This window comes from Sceloporus occidentalis, unplaced genomic scaffold (genome assembly GCF_023333645.1).
Source record: "Sceloporus occidentalis isolate IW3139 unplaced genomic scaffold, rSceOcc1.0.p SCAF_4, whole genome shotgun sequence".
NCBI classification, from domain to species: Eukaryota; Metazoa; Chordata; class Lepidosauria; order Squamata; family Phrynosomatidae; genus Sceloporus; species Sceloporus occidentalis.
In genome coordinates this window covers 36,097,010-36,120,169 of record NW_028316984.1, presented here as the reverse complement: position 1 = coordinate 36,120,169, position 23,160 = coordinate 36,097,010, and the positions used below count along the sequence as shown (strand labels likewise).

Here is a 23,160-nt window from a genome sequence, read left to right as displayed (position 1 = left end):
AAGTTTCAGTCACTGATATACAGAAAGCTAAATTTCCAGAGATCTTGGAAAAACTTCTTTCTTGCCAAAGTAAAACTGGAATCCCAGTTCCTTGTAAGTCTTATGCCCATACATCTGTGCAAGGTTTATGTATTCCATTTCAGGTCCTACTGTGTCTGGATGATACCCAAAATGAGATCAAAACCCCATGTTCTTTTCTGTTTTACATACATTTCAAGATTAAGAGAACGGCTGTTTGTCAACAACATTTGGTGGGTGGTGGGGAGGGGAAACCTTGCAAAACTTAGATTGGTATTTAAGATTATGTAGCAAAGAAAATATGATTTTTCTAGCTAGCAACCAGCAGAGAAGGTAACTATGTACTGTAAGTAATAAATATGCATGAGAGTCAAAGCTTGTGCCAAGGGTTTAAAATATTTTTGTTCCATTGTCTAATACATAGTATACAGAAGATTCCACTTGAAAGGATACAGCACAGAGTTTTGTATGTCTACCAACATTTGCAATCCTCTTACTGATTTTCTTGGGTGGGGTAGGAAAAGAATTAAGAGATATACAGTCATGTAGAAAACCAAAAGGAGCTGACATCTGGCTCAAAGTAGACTGGTGGGCTCCAAAAAGCAGTGTAACAAATTGCAGTTATGTTTGCTGAGACATTAGCAATAAATTGCTTTGCAGACTTTGCTCACAGTCAAAAAACATGTAACTATGGTACTTTTAAACCTAATGGCTTGAGTCCTAATCTAGCAAGAGCAAGGAGATGGGTGGTGGAATCAGCATGTTGGTTTCTGGAATGCCTCAGCAAGAAAGAAGTTGTGAGTAGTGTGGAAAATAATCCCTGTTGGCAAACATTGAAAAAGCTGTTTATGTTTGGCTTGGAGAAGATAAGGCTGAAAAGAGGTTATACCAGCTTGCTACAAATGCAAAAAAAAGAGATGTCACAAAATTGGAGACAAAAGCATATTTTCAACTACTTTAGGGCAGTGATCCCCAAATTGCGCCCTTTAAGAGATTTTGGACTTCAACTCCCAGAAGCCTCAGCCATGTTGGCCAATAGTCTGGGATTATTGGGAGCTGAAGTCCAAAATCCCTTAAAGAGTACAATTTAGGGACCACTGCTCTAAGGGCAGGACTAGAAGAGTAACTTTTGTTTGAACAACAGAAAATAGTAAGAGCAAATGGGCAAAAGAACCACTTCTCTAGATGGGTGGTAGAACAAGTCATCTGATGCTCATACTTTAGCTCTGGATTTCCAAGCAGGACATTGGATGGCTGACAACGCCCCTTCCAACTCAATGGAGTCTTCCTCTCCATCCAATAGTCCACCTGAAGCAAAGATGTGTAATGGCAACAGCAGGTTATGTACCCCTCGAGCAAACATATCACCAGAGCTCACTGACAGAGAAAACTAAATATCTCACCGAACTACAAATCCCAGAATTCCACAGCACTGAGCCATGGAGATTAAAGTAGTGTCAGACTGGATTATTTCAGTAGTGTGGGTGCAGCCATCCTGTGAGAGACTATTTGGAGAAAGCAAGCCCTTCCCTCACACATATATATATAACCACCACCACCACCCACTACTATTTTATACCAATATAAAACCAATTATACTTTTTAAAAAGCAAGCTTAAAGCTAAACTTATGTTTGAAAAAAATGGTGCCACCAATACTACTACACTTGGAAGGATCAATTAGGAATAATCAAAACAGAAGCTTGAAGCATTTCAAAGCTAACAGTAAACTAGTCAGTTTTAAAATTTCAACAGATAACACAACAGTACCTGCTAGCTCCTATTCCCAAATTAGCATTCCTTTGGCTAGTCCTATAGAAGACTTAGGATACACTACCCTACAACCACAGTTTACTAGAATCTTGGCTAAAATTAAGGAATGGATACATCAGATAATGCAAAAAACAAAACAAAACAAAACAAAATCCTGGCTCATGACCACAGAAATTAGGAGTTCCAGTCTGTATCACTTCCACGTGTGTGTCAGCCAAACTCTGTGCTGCTCTACTTCTTCACCTGCACCTTATAAAACTATATATTTGCATATATACTTACATATATATGTTGATGCTTTGAGGAAAGAACTATGTCTGAATAGTCATTACATTATTCAATTGATACTTGAATTTGTAGATTGACAAAAGACAAATTCCTGAAGCATCTCTGGAGTTATTCAAACAGTGAATTCACATGAATTTTGAATGCAGCTGATTCAGTTTTTTTGTGGGGAATAAAACTCTGCATGTCTTGAATGTGTTTTGGAATACATCTGCATCACTAACTCCATCTTTATTCGGGTGCGGACATGTGAGAGCAACAGAACTCAAAGGTGTGCATAGATGCAGTTCCGATTTTAAAAAAGTGGTGTGAATAACAAATTGGGAATGCATGAGTGAGATTATTTACATAGTCGCACTGCAAAATAAAATGTGTAGGTAACCAGAGTGGGTTCTTGATTAGCTATGCAGTTTTCCCATTAATCATAGTTCTCCATTCACTCCAACCTATTTCCAACCTAACATATCCCCAACATAATATTCCAGTAAATAATTCCATAAGAAAATTTATTTCACTCGCTTCAGACTGCACACAAATAGACCAAAACAGCATAACCAAAACATACCCCTTCCCCAACACAACACATTCACTAGCCCCATCTCACAGTGAGATTTTAATAGAAAAAAAGACTTAAAAGAACTTGAATTCAGATGGATAAAACAGGGAGAGTATTGGGGAAAGGCAGTGAAACAGGGTGGCCAAATTGACAGGGAGAAATGCTCATAGTTCAGAGGGCATTCAATGGTATGCTGCAAAAACAGAATTTTAGAAGGTGCAACCTAATAGAAATACGTTAGTTGTGATGGTGTTATTCAAGTCAACTCCTTTACAGTAGCCTTATCCTAGGGTTATTCCTGGAGTATTCTAGTCCTGAATTCACCCCAAATTCATCTCTTACTTGTTCTGCTCTTGCAGCAAATGATGGGCACACTACGTTCCCAAGTGGCCCCTGTTCATTGTTCAGTGCCACTGCTGAGGTCAGAATGAGGCACCCAACCACACTTTCATGCTAGGCACCTTGTTCTGACCTCAGAGCAACTCATGCCACAGTGATGGTGCTAGGCAGCTTGCAGGGATCACAAGTGAACAAGCAGCTGCCATGGTCACTGGTAACAGAGATGAAAGCCCACAGCAAAAGGTGCATTACTTAAATGTGGGTTAGCGGGAATAGATATGGCATAGTGTAATGGTGTGAGTTTTAGTCTATGACACCGGAGACCAGGGTTTGAATCCCAACTCATGAAAATCCACTTCTTAAGTGACCTTGGACAAGTCACACTCTCTCAGCCTCAGGGGAAAGCAATGGGAAACCTTTTCTGAACAAATCTTGTCAAGAAAACCCCATGATAGTTTCGCTTTAGGGTCGCCATAAGTCAGAAATGACTTGAAAGTACACAACAACAACAACAACAACAACAACAACAACAACGGGCAGGAAACTCTGAATCAGATGCAGGTGTCATGAAGACAGTCCAGCCTTGAGTCAGGGTTTTGGACCTGGGTCATGTAAGTAGGACACAGTGAGCCCATGGGGAATTTGGGGGTAAATCCCCCATGTGGATAAGCCCTTAGTCCAACATTCAAACCTCTATAACATAGTGACTCAACTCTCAAATCACAACATTATGCAAGAACAAGGTGACCAGATGTCCTCCTTTTCTGGTACATTTACTACATTCAACCTTCTGTCCAAGAGGAATTTCAAAATGTCCTGAGCATACCTTAGAAGCATGAATTTACATTTATATTAGTGGTTTTTTCAGCCTTTATGTTGCAATGTCCTACATTTTGCAATGCCTTGTCCTCCTTTGCAGTTATGACACCTTGTCACCCTGTGCAGGAATACTTTAACTACAGTACAATTAATAAAGACTGAATGGAACTCTAGTGTGGGACTCAACTGAAACTAAATAGAGACTGAGTTGCCTCACTTTACTGCTGAATTAAAATCCCTTAGGAAGCTCTAGTAGCCTGACACCAGAGGCTTAACCTGAGGACAACCCTTTCTTATCACACTACATAGGTTAATTAGCTTGCCTAGTGCTAGGAGGCTTGTCTTATCCAAAACCATACACCTCACTATCAGCACTTTCTGCATTTCATTTTCCTCTGAATTCACTTTCAAAACTATCCAGCTTCATGACGTGGATAGCATAAAATTGGTATTATTATTATTAACCTTTATTTATGAAGTGCTGTAAATTTACACAGCGCTGTACATGCAATCTTTTTAGTTAGACGGTTCCCTGCCCTCGGGCTTACAATCTAAAAAGACATGACACAGAAGGAGAAGGGAGGGGTGGAGGGAAAGGGTAAGAGGTCCAGCAGTTCCTCTCTACCTCCAAGGCCTGGATGGACTGGAGGGAGGGCTTGGGTTCTTAATGGATGGTTAATAATTTTCCAGGGAAAATACATACTCTCAAGTAGGATAATACATATACAGTACATAGCAATACAGGAAATGGTTTGATAAACAGACAACAAAAGAACACCAAATAACAAGCGACAATTATGCAATGCCTGGGAAGGCTACTCTGAACAGGATGGTTTTCAACTCCGTTTTGAAGCTGGTTAAAGAGGTGATGGCTCTTGCTTGTGGGGGAAGAAGGTTCCAGGAGTGAGGGGCAGCAATTGAAAAGGGGCGAATCCGGGATGGGGCAGAGGAAATCCAGGGCTGAGACAGCAGACCTTGACTACCAGAACGGAGGGCCCTGGTGGGAAGGTGAGGAGAAAGAAGGTCTGATAAGTAAGGAGGGGCCAGTCCATGGAGGGCTTTAAATGTCTTATACTTATACTTATACTGAATACGGAAAGGGAGGGGGAGCCAGTGAAGGGATGCCAACACAGGAGAGATGTGGTCAGAGTGGTGGGTGGAAGTGATAATGCGTGCAGCTGAATGCTGAACAGAGATTAAAAGACGGAGGTGAGAAAGAGGAAGCCCAGCCAGGAGGACATTACAGTAATCAAGTCATGAGATCACTAGGGCATGGACCACAATCTTGGCAGTAGAGGTGGAGAGATATGGTCGGATTTTGGCAATATTGTACAAGAAGAATCTACAAGCGTTGGCTGTGGTCTGGATCTGAGGGATACACGACAGAGAAGAATCAAAGATAAAACCAAGACTGCGGGCTTGCTGGACTGGTTGAATGGAAATGTTGTCCACAGAGACAGAAAAGGAGAGTTGAAGGGTGGGCTTAGGAGGAAAGACAAGAAGCTCCGTCTTGGACATGTTGAGCTTCAAACGCCGATGGCGCATCCACTGCGAGACAGCTGTGAGGCAAGACGAGACTTGCTGTTCAAGCCTTGGAGAAAGATCAGGGGTGGAAAGATACAACTGGATGTCATCGGCATACAGATGGTAGGAAAAGCCAAAAGAGCTAATGAGTTTTCCTAAGGACAGTGTGTAGAGAGAAAACAGAAGGGGACCCAGAACAGAGCCCTGGGGAACTGTATTACATTTGTTAATTTCTTTTACGTTCCACAGAACTATTTGTTGTTTTTGCTTAAATAAGAATCTAAGTGATCATCAAGATACTTGGTTGAACAGCCACAGAATTCAAAGTTAGGGAAACACCTTTTACAACATGCATTTCTTCCTTTGAAAAGCTCAAGCAGATAAATAAAAATTAAAAAGAACCATGAGTAGAAACAAGTGGTCAGGTGTGCCATTAGGTCTGCAGCTAGACGAAGTCCCAAGGTAGAGATAGCAGACCCTCACAAAACTATCACTCAACTCTGATTTTTTGCTCTTCGTGTAGAGTCCTATAAACAGTAAGAGATCTTTTTGATTAGGCAAAAGACAACTTTAGTCCAGCATTCACTCCCCTAGTGGCTAGTGTGGGAGCCAGCATACTGTAGTGGTTTGGGCTTGGGACCATGACCCTGGAGACTGGGGTTCGATTTCCCCACTTGGCCATGGAAACTCACGGGGTGATCCTGGGTGAGCCATTCATTCTCAGCTCCAGACAACCCCATCAGAGGTTTGGTTTAGGGTCACCATATGTCAGAAACTACTTGAAGACAGGCAACAACAAGTGGCTGATGTGATACCTCCAAAAAAAGTTCTCCAAACAAGGCTTGAAGACCACCACTCTTTATTGTTGTTGCTGCCCACCAGCTAGGATTCATATGCTTACAGGTCTAATTGCTGGCTACACACCTCTTCACTTAATGAATTCACTTTAAAATCTACTTAGGTGAGCAACTTTTGCCACATCTACTGCAAATGCTGTGCATGGCTCCAATGCAGAAGTAGTGGAATGCATTCAAATGACAGTGAGGTACAGTATATCAGGAGGAGAGGGAAATTTAGAATAATAGAATCATAGAGTTGGAAGAGACCTCAAGGGCCATCCAGTTCAGCCCCCTGCCATGCAGGAACACACAATCAAAGCACCCCAATGGATAGCCATCCAGTCTCTGTTTAAAGACCTCCAAAGAAGAATACTCCACCACACTCCAAGGCAGTATATTCCACTGTTGAACAGCTCTTACTGTCAAGAAGTTCTTCCTAATGTTGAGCTAGAATCCCTTTTCCTGTAGTTTGAATCCATTGCTCCATGTCCTGTTTTCTGAAGCAGTAGAAAACAAGCTTGCTCCAGCCAAAATATGACACTCCTTCAAATATTTAAACAGGGCTATCATATCACCTCTTAACTGTCTCTTCCCCAGGTTAAACATACCCAGCTCCCTAAGTCTCTACTCATAGGGCATGGTTGCCCTCCTTTGCACACACTCCAGTTTCTCAACATCCTTTCTGAATTGTGGTGCCCAGAACTGGACACAGTATTCCAGGTGAGGCCTGACCAAAGCAGAATATAGTGGCACTAGGGCTTCCCTCGGCACTATACTTCTATTGATACAGCTCTATAATCTCACTGGCTTTTTTAGCTGCTGCATCATACTGTTGACTCACATTCAACTTGCAATCTACTAGGACTCCTAGATCCCTTTCACATGTAGTCTTGATAAGACAGGATGACCACAGTTCTCCTCAAAGAGGAGAAGGCAGGTAGGCTTAGTACCAGTTTGAAATAGGCATATGGCAGTGGTAGCTGGTAGGTCCCATGTCGGTGGGGCAATGAATTCAGTCCAAGTTTTGGATAGCTTTAAGGGAAAAGTCCAAGGTACTGAACAGGCTTTGAGGAGACGGTTCAGCATTTTGGACATCTCCTGTAAATCTGAACTAAAACCTGCAATGAATTCATTGCCCCATGACATGGGACCCACCAGCCACGACTGGCACATGATGTAGAACTCCCTGACAAATTGTTGTGCATTGGTCCAGTTTTTGGATTTGCTGCACTTAGGCCAGTATGAAAAGCAAAACCAATATGTTATTAGTAAGTAGGAAATACCATCGCCAAAGACCTCCTCCCCGCACCAGTAGCATAGATAATATTTTTCCCATTTTATATCACAAGAATCATTCCATCAAAGTTGGTTAGGCTGAGAAACTGCAACTGTTCACTATCCAGGCCTGAGCAAACCAAGCTGAGGCACAAACTATTCCACAACAGCTCTCAAAGCTTTAGTTTAGATAGTACCACATGAAGGATGAGAGAAAATCTACCAGAGGTACAATCAGCCCTCTCATTCTGCATCCACAGATTCAACCACCCACAGCTTGAAAATATATGGTACATATATAAAGAAAACAGTTCCAAAAAGCAAACCTTGATTTTGCCATTTTATATAAGGAGCAACATTTTATTATGCCATTATATACAACTGACCTTGAAGATCCAAGGACTTTGGTAGCTACGGGGGGGTCCTGGAACCATACCCCAGCAGATACCAAAGGCCACTGTATTTCAAAAATCTGCCTCTTTCCAGTATTGCTAAGCCAGCCCACAATAGGCACACTTAACACTAACATCCAACCATGGGATATTATCATATTTTTGCTATCTGGCGCAATTTGACTTCCTTATTGAATATTCTTTTATTTATTACATTTATATCTCACCTTCCTCTCAAAAAAGGTCACTTAAACCTAAAAGCAAGTTTATTCTTCAAATAAAATAAAAATAAAATTGCAAGATAAAGATAAGAAAAAATAAATTACTCTTCTGAATCAGTTTCTCTTTCTTTTCTGTTTAGTCTCGAATATTTCTTCAGCATTTCATGAAATGTCCATCTTTTCCATGTTCACTGAATTATGTGTATTTTCTAGATACCCTTTTATTTTAATCTGCAACATTAATTACCCGATCACACCTTTTCCCCCCAAGAATGCTTTTTTTAAATAGACAGTGCCATTTTTGTACAAACCCCTTCTTGTTTTTTCCTCTTTGCTTCTGTCACAATGCTCTTAACTCCCCCACTTCCTCTTAGTTAACTTCTCAGTTTTTCTCATCAAGTAACATTATTCATTTGTATAACACACTGTTCATGAGTTTCCTTGGCTCTGTATGACTTTTGAATGTTCAAATGAAGTATTCAAAAACATTTTCCATTCAGTTTTGTACATCATATAAAACCCAAAGTGGAATTAGTACAGGCTGAGTCTCTCTTATCTGCAATTCCAGAATCCAAAATATTCTAAAATCTAAAATTGTCCACATGGGATGCTGAGATATTGACGACTTTGTTTTCTAATGGTTTAATGTACATAAACTGTTTCATGCACAAAATTATTAAAATGTGTATAAAATTACCTTCACACTATGTGATAAGGTGTATTGGTGTTGTTGTTAACTGCCCTTGAGCCAACTTCAACTCACAGAGACCCTGTGCATGAGACATCTCCAAGCCCCTTGTCCTCAGTCACTCTGCTCAAGTCATGCAGGCTTGAGTCTATTCATTTGGTGTGTGGTCTGCCTCTTTCAATTGCCTTCTGTCTTTTCTAGCATTACAGTATTGTCTTTTCTAATCAGTCATGCCTTCTCATGATGTGGCCAAAGTACAATAGCTTCAGTTTAGTCACCTTCACGCCCAGGGAGGGAACAAGAATTTCATGTTTAGACTTAGGTCCCACACTCCAAAATCGGGGGGGGGGGATCTGAAACCCCAAAACACTTTTGGTCCCAAGCATTTCAGATAAGGAAGGCTCAACCTGTAATTAGTAACCAAGAGGAAAACATGCAGACAAGGAACTAGACGTTCAATCGCTTTACATCAATTAAAAATCTAAGCTCCTACATCCTCACACCCTCTTGTGGTTCTTTTAGGGTTTAGTCTGTGGAATAGCAGATGCTACAATGCACGGCTTTCCTTCTACACAAGGCTTGGTACCTTTCCAGATCTATCTATGCATACACTGGGATTGTCTCTATGGTTTCTTAACTGACAGTCCCAATGAACAACTTCCCTCCAGATCTTTGTCTACCCATTTACTTCCCTGCCAGTATTGCACAGCCCTTCCCAAGGTCAACCCAAAACATTCTGATGCCTGATGTAAATTTTAAAAAATGCCCTTCCCCTCCCATTCCATACACAGAAGCTGAATGGACTAGAAACTAGATCTTCCCTTCAACACAGGCAACGGGAGAGCATCCTTCACCATACCTGAGGGCACAAACCAATTTAGAAGACAGAGGGTGCCACCACTTCATGGTGCCACAACTGAGGGACTGGTACCACAGCTGGTGTTCTACCACCACAGCATCTGCTACCCGAGGCAGTTGCTTCACTCTACCTAAAGGCGGCAGCCATGATCCCTCCTGTGCCTCTCAAGTTAGATGATGTTTTGCCACAGTCTTGTGCTGGCTTCAGCACATAAGCTAACTTCCTCTCACTAGCTTTAGCTTCCTTGTCTCTTGTCCAGACTCCTTCATCTTTTTGCTTCCTTCCCCAATATCACACAGTCCCTGATTCTATGTGGTTTCTTCTGAGCTCCCTCAATCATTATTCAACTTTTGTCTGAACACCTTGTCTCCTCTGCTCTTGGTTCTCCAACTAATCTTTATACAGGTTCACTTTTCCCTGTTGCTTGCACACTTGCTAAGGAACAGCTCCTTTGCTTCCCTAACTCTTGTGGGAAAGCTGCTCTTGTTACTAAAAACTAGGTGAGGTTTTAATCCCAGCCCAACTGACAACGTCCTCTTCTCTCCCAGAAGTCGAGTTCAGTTTTACACACTTTGTTCCATGAGCACTAAGGGGGATATGTGATGACCATACCACAATACTAGCTCATGCAGCCAGTCTCACAGACTTCGTCACTACAAATATTGTGCAAAACAGATGTTTTGTGTTCTTCCATCATGAAATTAGAATTTTGTAGATCTAAGAGTAGTTCCTTGAATCTACCTATGTTGAGAATTCATATAATCTTTCCATGGGGAGGGGTTTGAAACTTTTCATGGCAGCAGGAAATGCTAGGTATAGATTTTATTACATATGTCAAAATTCAAATTGTATTTTTCTCCTCTGTGTTGGTGACCATATGAAATCAAGAGGTTGGGGAATGAGGAGAGAGAAAAACACCAGCCAAGCCTTAATGTCAAGAATAAGCATGTTCTAAAACAAACACTCTGAAAACCAAATATTTGTACATTACATGCCAGTGGGACAAGAAAGACAGATGGTCAAACTATATGATAAATTAAATGTGTATTATGCAGCTACATATGTGACTTTTTTTTACTCTTCAATAAGACATGGGTTCAGCTTGGATCTGGGATTTAAACCTTCCTCCACCCTGGATCCCACATTTGTTTTTTTACAACCGCCCCTGGCATGACTTAGAAAAAATTGCATTAGTGCCAATGCCCCCTTCCTTTAACCTCTATGCAGTGGGAGGGCAGAGTTTTACAATTAAGAGCCAACACAGTATAATGGTATGAGAGCTGGACAAGGGCACCAGGACACCAGGGTTTGAATCTCCACTCAGCCATGGAAACCTACAGAGTGACCTTGGGCAAGTCAAATGCTCTCAGCCTCAGAGGAAGGCAATGGCAAACTTCCTCTGAATAAATCTTGCCAAGAAAACCCTTGCCTTACTCTAGAATTCTATAAAAAAGATCGCATATTGCTGCATGCTCCACATTTTAAAGTTATGCCATCTGATCCAATTCCAAGAAGCACTTTAATGTGCTGCAGACATTTTGGTTCACTGAGCTGTATTCATGTTCTTCGTCTTGGTTTATTTATCTGTATTCAAGTTCTATCCTTTCTTTGAGCAGGTCACAGGTAGCATACATGATTCTCCCTCCTCTTCCCCATTTTGTACATCCATTATCCTTTTTAGAGGATTTGAACTGGGCCTCCTTAGTCCTTGTTTAAAACTCTAACCACTACAATAAACTGGGTTCAGGAAAGCATCCATAGGCCTGGATTTCAGGACAAATGTGAATGAATGGTTCACAAAAAACATAGTCCAAATTGCCATAAAACTGGTTCCCTGACTCTCTCATTGCTCTTTAAACTAGTTTTCCATCAAACAGACTATCACATCAAAGGCCACATGGCAAAACATAACTGAAACTGTTGCGTTTTTCAAAAACAGTTTGTGATATAGCAGGGAAATGGGGTTTAAGGTTCTGTTCTTAAAGGGGAAGGAGTGAGGAATCCAGATCCCCCTTATGCAACACTAAGCAGCTCTTGGAATCCTGGATCCATTTTATTTTCTTTACTTTTCAAAGTAACTATTCTTTTAGCATATTCATCATCTTATATTACAGGCTGAGTCTCTCTTATCTGAAATGCTTGGGGCCAAAAGTGTTTTGGATTTGACTTTTTCAGATTTTAGAATATTTGAATATACCGTATATACTCGTCTATAAGTTGACCATGTCTATAAGTCGAGGTCAACTTTTGGGGCAAAAAAAAATATGGATTTTTATATGACTCGTGGCTATGTAGAGGTTGGACTTAAAGGGGCAGCCCAGCAAGGGAGAGATTCCAGGGGGAACGTGCACCCTTGCAAGCCTGTCCCTGCCTGGGCTTTTTCTGTGGAGGAAGCCCAGCCTGGGAGAGACTCCAGGGCGAACACGTGCCCTTGGAAGCCTGTCCCTAACTTGGCTTTCCCTGTGGAGGAAGCCCAGTGAGGGAAAGACTCCAGGGGGAGTGCTCGCCCTTGGAAGCCTGTCCCTGCCTGGGCTTTCCCTGCGGAGGAAGCCCAGCCAGGGAGAGGTTGCGGGGCAAACGCTCGCCTTTCCCAGGCTCTCCCCAATTGGGCTGCCCCTTGTGGAGGCAACTCCACTAAGGAGAGGCTTGGTTGAAGGACCTATTGCCCTGTGCATAAATCTGCCCAGGATTCTGGAGGCTATTTTGGGGCAAAAATTTCTCAACTTATAGTCAAATATATATGGTACATGAAATATCTTGGCAATGGGGCCTAGACATCTAGAAGTCCTAGTCCTAGACACCTAGAAGTCTAAACATGAAATTCATTTATGTTTTGTATACACCTGATACACAGAGTTTGAAGATAATTTTATACATAATATTTTTTACAATTCTGTACATGAAACAATGTTTGTGTATATTAAACCATCAGAAAGCATAGATGTTATTACCTCAGCCATCCATGTGGACAATTCTGAATTTTGGAATACAGTGGTTTCTTCCCTTACGTGGGGGATCTGCCCCCCCCCCCCCGTGTAAGGGGAATTCCACATATTGAGCCCCATTAAAAATAATGGGGCTTGTGCCTGTGGCACGCGCGCCGAGACTTCTCCCAGTGCGGCTTTCAGCGTATGCTGAAAGCTGCGTACATTGTGCCCACGTATGATGCGGGCACACTGCATTTTGAATTTTTAAATTCTGGATAAGGGAGACTAAACCTATACAACACAAGATGGCAGGGACTAACAAACCATACACACACTTATACACATAAAAGAGCCTCATATGCAGCCCAATCCCACGGATTATGGTTAGTGGTGCTTTTGCTAATTACTATAAAGTACAATTTAAAAATATATTTTTAACTTTTTCTCTCTACTTCAGACATAAGATGTGCTACAGACAAAAGCAATATTTTCATCATGAAATACTGAAATCCTCATCTTTTTACAGGAGAGTAGGATGACTCAGAGAGCCAGTGTGGTACAGTGGTGTGAGTGTTGGACAAGGACTCTGGGAGACAAGGGTTCATATCCCAGTTCTGCCATGACAACTCATTGGATGCTTTTCAGCCCCTCTAAAGAAATCTTGCCAGGAAAAAAAACAACACATAACAGGTTTATCTTAGAGTTGCCATAAGTTGGAAATGGCTCGAAGGCATCCAACAACAATAAGGAATCAACCAACCAACTAACCAAGTAACCTGCCAACTAACCGACCCATCAAACCGCCAACCTGCTGTTTAGTTCTTCCCTGTGCACAGTGTGGTGTGTTGATTTATTCTCATATGAACATAGAAGACCTATAGTGCTCCATCAAAAAATTAAAGAGACAAATCATTCTAACCCCAAATTGTGACAAACCTAAAAGTACATGACACATCTTTGGTAAAAAACACAAAAGGAGTTGCTACAAAAGCACAAACCTGTGATGTCTTCAACAGCAGCAGCCCTGTCACTTCTGAAATTCAGTTCAGCTTTTTACTTGTTTCCTGTGAGAGCAGCATAGGACACCACACTTCCGCACAGCACCTTGTTTAAATAAAAAATGTTTAATGTACTTTTTTTCTCATGAAGAATATTCATACTTCTCTCTCTTTCCCTCCCTCCCTCTCTGTGCATCATGCCACCAGCTACATTTTGTCTGTTCAGCACCTTGGAGTCCATCAAAATTAAATAGTTAACAGAATGAGACATAACTAGGAGTGTATAGGAATGCCTCTTTGGTCAGTTCAGGGCCATACTAAAGCCTTTTTTGGGGGGAGCGTGTTAATGTTTTGAAATCTGTTGATGACACACTGCTGACTCATGTAAACCATGCTGTCGCTTTGGCCAGCACTAAGCCACAAAGACAGGACCACACAAATGTGAAACACACACACACACACACACACAAACACACAAAACCTCCCTCCTATTAACTCCCTCATATCTCCAAAGCCTTCCTGCAGGAGACCCTTTTTCTTGATTTGTTTTCACATGGGAATCCAGCTACTGCACCACTGTACTTTGGATCAGGCAATACCTATTTACTGTGGTCTGAAGTACAGGAAATTTTGAAAGACACCAGTGCAAAAGGAAGAGCCAGCAGAGTTTTCAAAACAGTGTTACTTCTTCCACAAGAAAGATAAGCACAATGCCTTATGGTGCACAAATGATAAAACCAGCCCTGGCCACTTAGAAAGAAGACTACAGAGACAAAGCCTTTATTAAAACCTTATTGTAATGTTTATTGGAAATATACTGCTTCAATGCAACACCAAATCTGTGTTTTTTCCAGCCCTCCATCATTCCCTAATGCTGATGCTGCTAAAAGAAAATCTGCTAGACAGAGGGCTAGGAAGAAAGGGAGGGCTGGCTGGGCATAAAAAGATCTTGTAAAAAGGAGTTTCTTTGCCAGAGCTTTGTTATTAGAGGCATGCGCGTATCAATGATCAAGATACTTTTCTGCCTAAGGCAGAGCAGTAAAAGCCAGTCACACAAGTCAAAATGCATTGTATTCAAAGCTAGCCAAGTTATTCTGCTACATGAGACAATCAGTCCCATAAACACCTCTTCCCATTCTTGACAGTAATTACAATAATAACCAAGTAAATAAATGACAATTTGCTTCCTTTATGACACCTCTAAACTGTAGCCTGAGGCAGCTGTCTCACTTTGTCTAATGTTAGAAGCAGCCCTGTCTTTAGCCATGCAAATCCTGAAGTACTGGTTTGTGTTCTTCAGATAATTTCTCTGTCCTGAAGTCCTTATTTCTCACAGCAGGACCCATTTGTGTATTAAAAATACAGAGGGGACAAGGTTGTGAAGCTTGCATTTAAGTCTGGACACAGAGCCCTACTGGAAAATTGTGCCAAAAGCTGAAGAGGCAAATGGTTATTTATGTTGGAATAATTTTTTTTGTGCATGCGGTAAAAGTGATCTTTCAGTCAGCAAGAAAAAGCTTTTTGTGGTAGACCCCCCTCCAAGTGTGAAAGAAGCTGAAGGGAAGTTGAAGAGTTCAGGAAGTTACTTGATGTTTGCTCAGGAGACACTGCCCCATTGTCTTTCCATTCAACTTAGAACTGATCTAATTGTTAATACCCTAAAGGCACCAGATCACATCTGATCTTGGAAGCTAAGTAGGATCATACCTGGTTAGTATTTGGATGAGAGACCACCAACCAGGTTGGTGTATCCTAAATTTCAGAGATGGAACTGGCAAAACCACCTCTGAATATTCCTCACCTAAGAAAACCCTATGAAATTTATGGAGTCACCATCAGTTGATAGGTGACGTGAAGGTGCACACATACAGAGAGAAAAATGAAAATGCTAGCACTCTTTGGACAGTATAGCAGGCCTCATCTGCTGAGAAGTCAACAGATGCCATTGCAGGGGGCACAAGTATGGCATCTTCAGACAGTTACAATGCAGGAGGGCATGATTTGTTTTTGTTGTATGCCTTCCAAGTTGTTTCTGACTTTTGGCAACCCTAAGGCAAACCTAGCTAGCATGGAGTTTTCTTGGCAAGATTTGTTCAGAGGAGGTTTGCCATTGCCCTGCAGTGAGGCTGAGAGAGTGTGATTTGCCCAAGATCACCCAGTGGGCTTCATGACTGAGCTCGGAACTAAACCCTAGGAAGCACCAAAACTACCTGGTTCCTGTGGCTCCATACGGTACCACACCCAACATGGAGTCTTTAGATGTCTCTTGCAAAGTAATGTTTCTCGCTAGAGGGAATGAGTCGGTAGGAAACTGAGAAAGCTCCATTTTGAATTTGTGAGGAACAGGAAGTACCAAAAAAACCCATGTGTTTCCTCTTCTGCTGTGGGCAAAACAAAATTTGAGGTCATTCCTTTATCAAGTAGTATAGCTACTTGACATGTACCCATAGGGAGATAACGTAGTAGCATTCAGTTAAGTTTCATTTTACATGCTGGTTGTTATACGCCACCAGGAGCCAGAAAAAGCTTCTGTTTAAGTTCTAATAAGAGTTTAGTTCTCAGACTGGGAGTATGTGGAACTATTACAGCTTCTCATTCAGCAAGAGCCATGTGTGTCTATGTGCCTTCCAAGTCTCCAGTCGACTGATGATGACCCAATTAATTTCGTAGGGTTTTCTTAGGTGAGGAATACTCAGACAAGCAACATCAGAATGTGGTCAAGATAGGAAAAAAAATATTAACAAGGAAAAACAGACAAGCTAGAAGAAGCCACAGCAGTTTGCTTTTGCCTAAGCCTACAGGGAAGGCTCAGGCTCCACCTCTCCTCTCCTCTTCCCTCTGCTCAGTTAACTGATTACAAACTACTTTTACAGTTTGAACTCAGTTTGCAGCACTGGAAATAAGCTGAAGAGAAAGGGCCAATTGGAGGGGGGGGGGGGAGAGGGAAACTGGAACATTTTAAAAGTGGCGGCAAAAGTCTTAATCAGGACTATCCCTGTCAAACTGGGACAGTTGGAGGGTATAAAAGCTCGGAAGTGAGTTATTCAGGATGTGGGGGAGTGGACTACTGTTTAGGGAAAAGAAGAGAGGGAGAGAAAGCAGGAGGGAGAGACAGAGAGAGTGTGTGTGCACATCCAAAAAGCCTAGCTACACAAACACATGCATTAAACACAAGGAGCTTTCGATAAGAAACTGCCCAGTCTTCTTTTACTAGCAATATAAGGATAGTAAGCCTATTCAAATCCAAACAGGCAGGAATTGTCAAGTCCCTATGAGTGTACTGAATGCAGAATGAGTGAAGAGTGGGTGGATACATTTAGGCACAAGGTCTGATATGTGCTACTGTTGCTTCCAAGAAATATGACTCAATCCGCACAGCAGAGGACTTTGTCAAGGACCATCTTGTCTTCATGTTTCCAGCCAGATGACATTAGTAATACTGCAGACCCCAGAAGCTGGGGAGGCTTTTGATTCTAAAGGACCTATTTGTTCAAACCACATCGGTCAACCCACCCCATCCAGTACATATGAAGCTGCTTGATGCATACAGACTAGCTAATCGTTGTCTACTTTAGCCAGCAGTATCCACTTCATCATGCTCATTGCATGTACATAGGCCCCATTCTCACTGGCACTTTTGCGCTGGAAGGAACTGGGAAGCTTCAGTTTCTCCCTCCCCAAATCCCTCCAGATGCAAGTGCTGACTACCAATCAAGGTATTTTAACCCTGAATGCCCACCTGGAGAAATCGAGTTTAAAATGAAGGTGCCCGGCTGTCAATCAAATTTCAGTTCCACGATTGTCATAGGTGACGTTTCCAGCACTCATTGGAGCATCAGAAGTGTGCTCCCCCCTCCTTTTTTTTAAAAGAACCAGGCACCAGAATGCGCACATTTTGACAAATTTAAAAATCGTGTGTGTGTGTGTGTTGTGGGCATTTGAGTCAGTGCAGGTTACGATCTGCCCTTGGTCCCATTTTCAACCCCAAAATGCAAGCTAATGCCATCTCTGCATCTTGTATCCCCCCTCCTTGCCACCCCAGAATGCCTCTTACACATGCAATAATAATAATAATAATAATAATAATAATAATAATAATAATAATAAATTCCTCACCTTGGAATGCCAGAAAAGGATGTGATGTCATGCATTCTTTGCATTTCCTAGGCTACCCCTGAATTCCTTAGAGACAGTAACAAAAGCATTCTGTGTGTATCAATTTGCCAATTTGGAAAGAGAAACATTGTAACATTTTCATTGTAGCATTCATTCCCAAAGGAAAAAAGTCTTGCAAAGTGCCCTTTGCAGTATTTCCCCTTTGCTGGAAGCGAGGAAATGAAAGGGAAAGTGAACAAGCAGTTAGCCATGTTCTATCTAAATATATCTCTACCTGAAGCAGCGGTTCCCAACCTTTGTTGGGACGCGACCCCCACTGGGGACGAAAGTCCCACCCGCGGCCTCCCTGATTGGTTGGGAGGCTGGGAAGGGGCGGGACTTTCAGTCGCCTACAAGCCCCAGCGGGCTTTGCGGCCGGAAGTCCCGCCCCTTCCCAGCCTCCCAACCAATTAGGGAGGTCGCAGAGGGAAAAGGGGTGGGACTTCCGGTTGCAAAGCCTGCTGGGGCTTGCAGTCCCGTCCCCTTCTCCCCGCAGTTGCCTGGTAGTCCCGGGGAGAAGAGGAGGAGGCAGCCCCCCCATCCCTTCCTCCTTGTGGGTGCTTGCACCCGCAGGAAGGAAGGGACAGGAGGAGGCGGCCCCCTCCCGTCCCTTCCTCCTTATGGGAGCAAGCACCCGCGGGAAGGAAGGGACAGGAGGAGGGACCCCCCTGCCCCTTCTTTCTTGTGTGTGCCCGTGCCAGCGTGGGCACATGCAGGGAGAAAGGGAAAGGAGGGAGTTCCGCCCCCTTCCCCTTTTCCCTGCCGATGCCTGCTCCAGCGCCGGCACCCGTGGGGAGAAGGGGAGGGGGGAGATTCCCAACCTGGCGACCCCCGAGAAGGGGTGGCGCGACCCCCAAAGGAGTCGCGACCCTTAGGTTGGGAACCCCTGACCTGAAGCAAAAAACATGCACATTTTTTTGCCAAAAATAATTAAAAATAATAAAAATAAAAAGGGAAAGTTCCCTGTTGGAGAGCAGAGGCTTGGCTTGCTCTGGCCCTCTGACCTGCCCTGCATTGACCACGTCAGTCACCCCGATTCCCCCTTTTTGCCTCCTGTCATTTGCCTCCTGTCAGATTCCCCTTTTTTGCATCCTTCCTCTGGCTCCTTCCTCCTCTTCCTCCTCCTTCGCCCTGATAAGGGGAGGGAATGCCCTGCCCACTGCCCTCCCTCTGACTTAAATCCCTCCCCTGAATTTGACCCAATCATGATCGGGGACAAGTTCATATTCAGCAGAAACTGTTTTTTTTTTCCAAAAGAGACGGCTTTTGCTCCAATTGCAAATGACCCACACTAAGGGGCATTTGCCATGAAACGCTTGTGCATGCCTCTGATTCGCTTGTGGGAGATTCGGGGCCAATATGAACTTCACGTGAAAGAATCGATTTCTGATCCAGGGTAAAGTGCAGTCTCAATGGCCCCATAGTGTTTGGGAGATTTGTCTGAGTGGCAATCCAGCCCTTGGGCTTACAATGTTCCCTATCACTGAGTGAGAAAATGCTAGCACATGCACATGTGCTGTGTTAGCTAATGATAAGCAGGCACATCAGTGACAAATACCATAAGATGAGTATGTTGCAGTGGCAGATAAAATGGAATCATAGTTCTATGACTGTATAGTATGAAAGGCTAGTCAGTGTGGTGTAGTGTTTTGAGTGTGGGACTATGACTCTGGAGACCAGGGTATGAATCCCCACTTGTCCATTAAAACCCACCAGGTGCTCTTAGGCAAGTCACACTCTCTCAGCCGCAAAGGATGAAATGGCAAATCCCCTCTGAAGAAACTTGCCAAGAAAACCCCATAATAGGGTCACTATAAAGTCAGAAATGACTTGAAGGCACACAACAACTAAGTGTGAAAGGGCCCCAGTAGTGAGCCAACTATAGCAGTCCACCATTTGCACCGATAAAATGTAGTGGTATCAACTTATTTTCTCTTTAAAATGCATCTATTCTTCTACTTTTAAATACATAAAAATGAGGTTGATGACAACAAAGCAGTGATGTCAAAATACCAACCTTTATGTAAAAAGTTCAAGTGCTAAGGAAAATAAGCTCAGCCAAGATTTTTAAAATGTACAAATGCACGAGGTAAATCCACAGAAACAATGACATTTCCGCACAGCGAACATTTTGAAGTACAAAAACACAATGGGTTGTATCACAAAATTTGAGCCTTTCCTGTTGCTGTCCTCTAAGATCCCTGCGGCTATTTTGATCTTCTTTTGTTAATTATCAGCACCTTAGGTTGCTGCAAATTACTGAACAGCGGGTGTTCGGTTATAGAGGGTGAACTAGAGCATGGGAAATATAGGCCAAGTCTCCTGTTGGTAAGAGTATTTAATGCACATGTAGAGGAACTGCCTCACAGCATTTAAAACTCATGTCACTGGTGACCAAAAATGCAGACTTCACAGGGCAAAAGGTTGCCTCCAGGTCTCAGTCAGAAACATTTTCCCCCAAGAAAGTTTTGTTCTACTTTCTTAAAGACTTGAAGAAACTTTGCTGTAAACATAGCTTTGTTTGATTCTAGCTCTATCTATCTATCTATCTATCTATCTATCTATCTATCTTATTATCTTGCTTTTCCCCCAAAATTGGGACTCAAAACAATTCACAATTTAAAAAAACACAATACAACTGAAAACATACAAAACATAACTAGACACAGTGTTAAAACAATTCAAACCTCAAGTTAAAAGAATAAAATGCAATATTTAAAAAAGCTATTAAAAGCAGTCCATTTAAGACAATACAGGACACCTCTAGCCGATTCTTTAAAACCTTTCTGTTTTAAAATCCTGTCATAATAAAAAGCTTGCCAATGGGAGGACAACAAGGAGAGGGTCATGTAAATCTGGCCTCTCTAGGAAGGGAATTCCAGATTCTAGGGGCAGCTATCAAGAAGGCCCTTTCTTGCATCTTTGCCAACTGATTTGGAGAAGGAAGAGGAGGAGGAGAATTTGGTTCGATAATGGGTTTCCTCAACAGTCTCTCCAGTCACCTGAAACTGCTATGGGAGGAAAGGAAACACTACGAGATGTGGTGTCTTGCATGTGGGAAACCCTGAAAAACTAAACAAATGCACCCTTTGGTCAACAAAAGACAGGTCCCAGATCCACCCTTCGTTTATAATATATATTATGTATTCCTCCTCCAGCCAACATGGCATAGTGGTTTGAACACTGGACTACAACAACTCTGGAGACCAGGGTTTTAATTCCTGCTCAGCCATGGAAACCCACTAGGTGACCTTGGCCAAGTCACACACTCTCAACCTCAGAAGAAAGCAAAGGCAAACACTGAATAATTCTTGCCAAGAAAGCCCTGTGATAGAGTCATCTTAGAGATGCCATAAATTAGAAAAGACTTGGAAGGCACACAACAACAAAAATTCTTCTTCAAATTTCTGCATATTCAGTTTGAAAACAAAATATGCAAGATCCAGTACCACAAGAAAGGTGAAAAGGGGCTACATATTGGGAAATAAGTGAATTGTTTCTATATGCACAGGTAAGAGAGCTGATTCAGCAGAGGAGTTTAAATAGAATCAGGAAATTACCTAGATTGACTATCATCTAGTGAGCTCACTAGCTGGCCCTTAGCAAGCTACCTACTCTTAGTGTCAGCCTCTTCTATGCAAAATGGGCATAATAATAATAAAAAAAATAAGCCTGTGAAGCACTTTGGGTACACTTCTCCCTTTTATAAAAATGTTAGTTATTAGTTTTCCAAAAGTCCCTGACACATGCAGGATGGCTGGGATTTCAATCAATGTGTAGGAAAAAGTCCTCGAAAATGGGCCAAGATTAAAGAAAAGAATGCCAGATGGTTGCTTCCAATTTCAAGTGAATTAGCATTAGGATTTTTGGAATCTGCAGTAGAATGTTGTGTTGAGTACTGTAGCTCTGTTTGCCAGCCAGTAAATAAGTAGCCAAGTATTTTGATGTGTGCTGGGATGGGGGGGGGGGAGCAAGATGCTCTCTAGAGTAGGAAATAACTTAAGATGAAGTTAACATAAGATGCAGACCCATCTGGTTATGTTTGGCCAGTGGAAATTCTTGTTCATGTATTATTATTCAAAGCCAAACCACCTCAAGATGCATGTTTAGATATTTTTATACCAAGCCAACAGTTTGCTTTGTGAACACTAGTCTTTCGTGAAAACCTCTTCATGGGTAGCCGAATTGGCCATGTAGCAAAGTAGCATCCAGATTCCACAAAACAGTTATATCTTTATTGGAACAACCAAAATGCATAAAATGCATGACCTCACAAGGGACAAAGACATCCTAGATCTCAAAAGAAATACCTTTTTGCACTACTAATGAAATTTAAATTTTATCTCCTGGACTTTGGAATGTTTAGTTCCAAATGTGACATACCCAAAAGAAGAGGCCTGCCCGCATAGCTATTCCTCCACACCATCTTAACTCAGAACACCAAGAACATCTTGACAAAATACAGGCCTGTGACTACCTTTATAATATTTTTAAAATATTTTTTCTCCTGTATCGTTTTTAACACCTTTGGCTGATGAAGAAGCCAGTGGAAAGCTTGCGTTATAGATTTTGTGCATTTTGGTTGGCCCCATAAAAGTATCACTGTTTTATGGCTTTTGGATGGTATTGCATTTTATTAGTCAGTCATGATCACTAGTTAATCAAGTATAATTCTTATTTCTTAGACTAACAACCTCCCACAAAAAACAGAACACCTGCCTCATTTTGAAATATGTCCCATTTCCTTTCCTTCTCCCAACCTTAAAGCCAACAGTGAAGTCTCACCAGGAATGTAGGGTTGGGATGAACTGATAGCCAAATCATCCAATTCTGCCAAGAAACAAAGTAATTATTGGTGTTTTCCTTTTTTAAAAATAAAAATAAAATAAAATGGTAATATAGCACCAAAAAACCATGCATCTCTTTTCCTATCTGCCTTTTGGTAGGCTTACTTCCTTCAAAAGGGGCTTCTACACTGACAAATTTCCAGTTCTGACTAATAGAAAAAAGGTTATAGCTGTTTCCCCCCCTATGACAGTCAGTGAAAGAGACAAAGACCTCTACCTTATTTGCTAATTTGTAATTTGCTATTTGTAACGGTTTGAGTGTTGGACTATGACTCTGGAGATCAGGTTCAATTATCCATTCAGCCACGGAAACCCTCTGGGTGGCCATGACTGAGTCACACATTCTCAGCCTCAGAAAAGGCCATGATCCTAAGGTTCACCTTAGGATCACTGTAAGTTAGACTAACTTCAGGCTTCCAATTAATTCCAACTGATCATTTTCTGAAATACTGCTTTTTTGGATTTGCGTTTGAAATAAATCTTATAGTCAGTATACCGCCCCTCCCAAATCCTACGCCTGTGATCAGAGGTAAGCTCTATTCATTTTAAAGGTATTCACTCCTATATTTGCAGCACAAATAGCATGATCTGTAAGAAATCAGGGTTGTCTTTTTTTTATAAGCCAAAATATTCTGTGGTGTTTATG

At 42.0% G+C, this 23,160-nt stretch overlaps 1 protein-coding gene across 1 annotated transcript in view; it reads right to left on the bottom strand.

Annotated features, from left to right (window-relative positions):
* Nucleotides 1–23,160, bottom strand: part of LOC149313735 (WAS/WASL-interacting protein family member 1-like) — an 83,495-nt gene that overhangs the window by 40,233 nt on the left and 20,102 nt on the right. The window contains exon 2 of the mRNA XM_089519716.1: nucleotides 13,513–13,618. The gene's annotated coding sequence lies outside the window, so the exon portion shown is untranslated. The remainder of the gene's footprint in view (nucleotides 1–13,512; nucleotides 13,619–23,160) is intronic.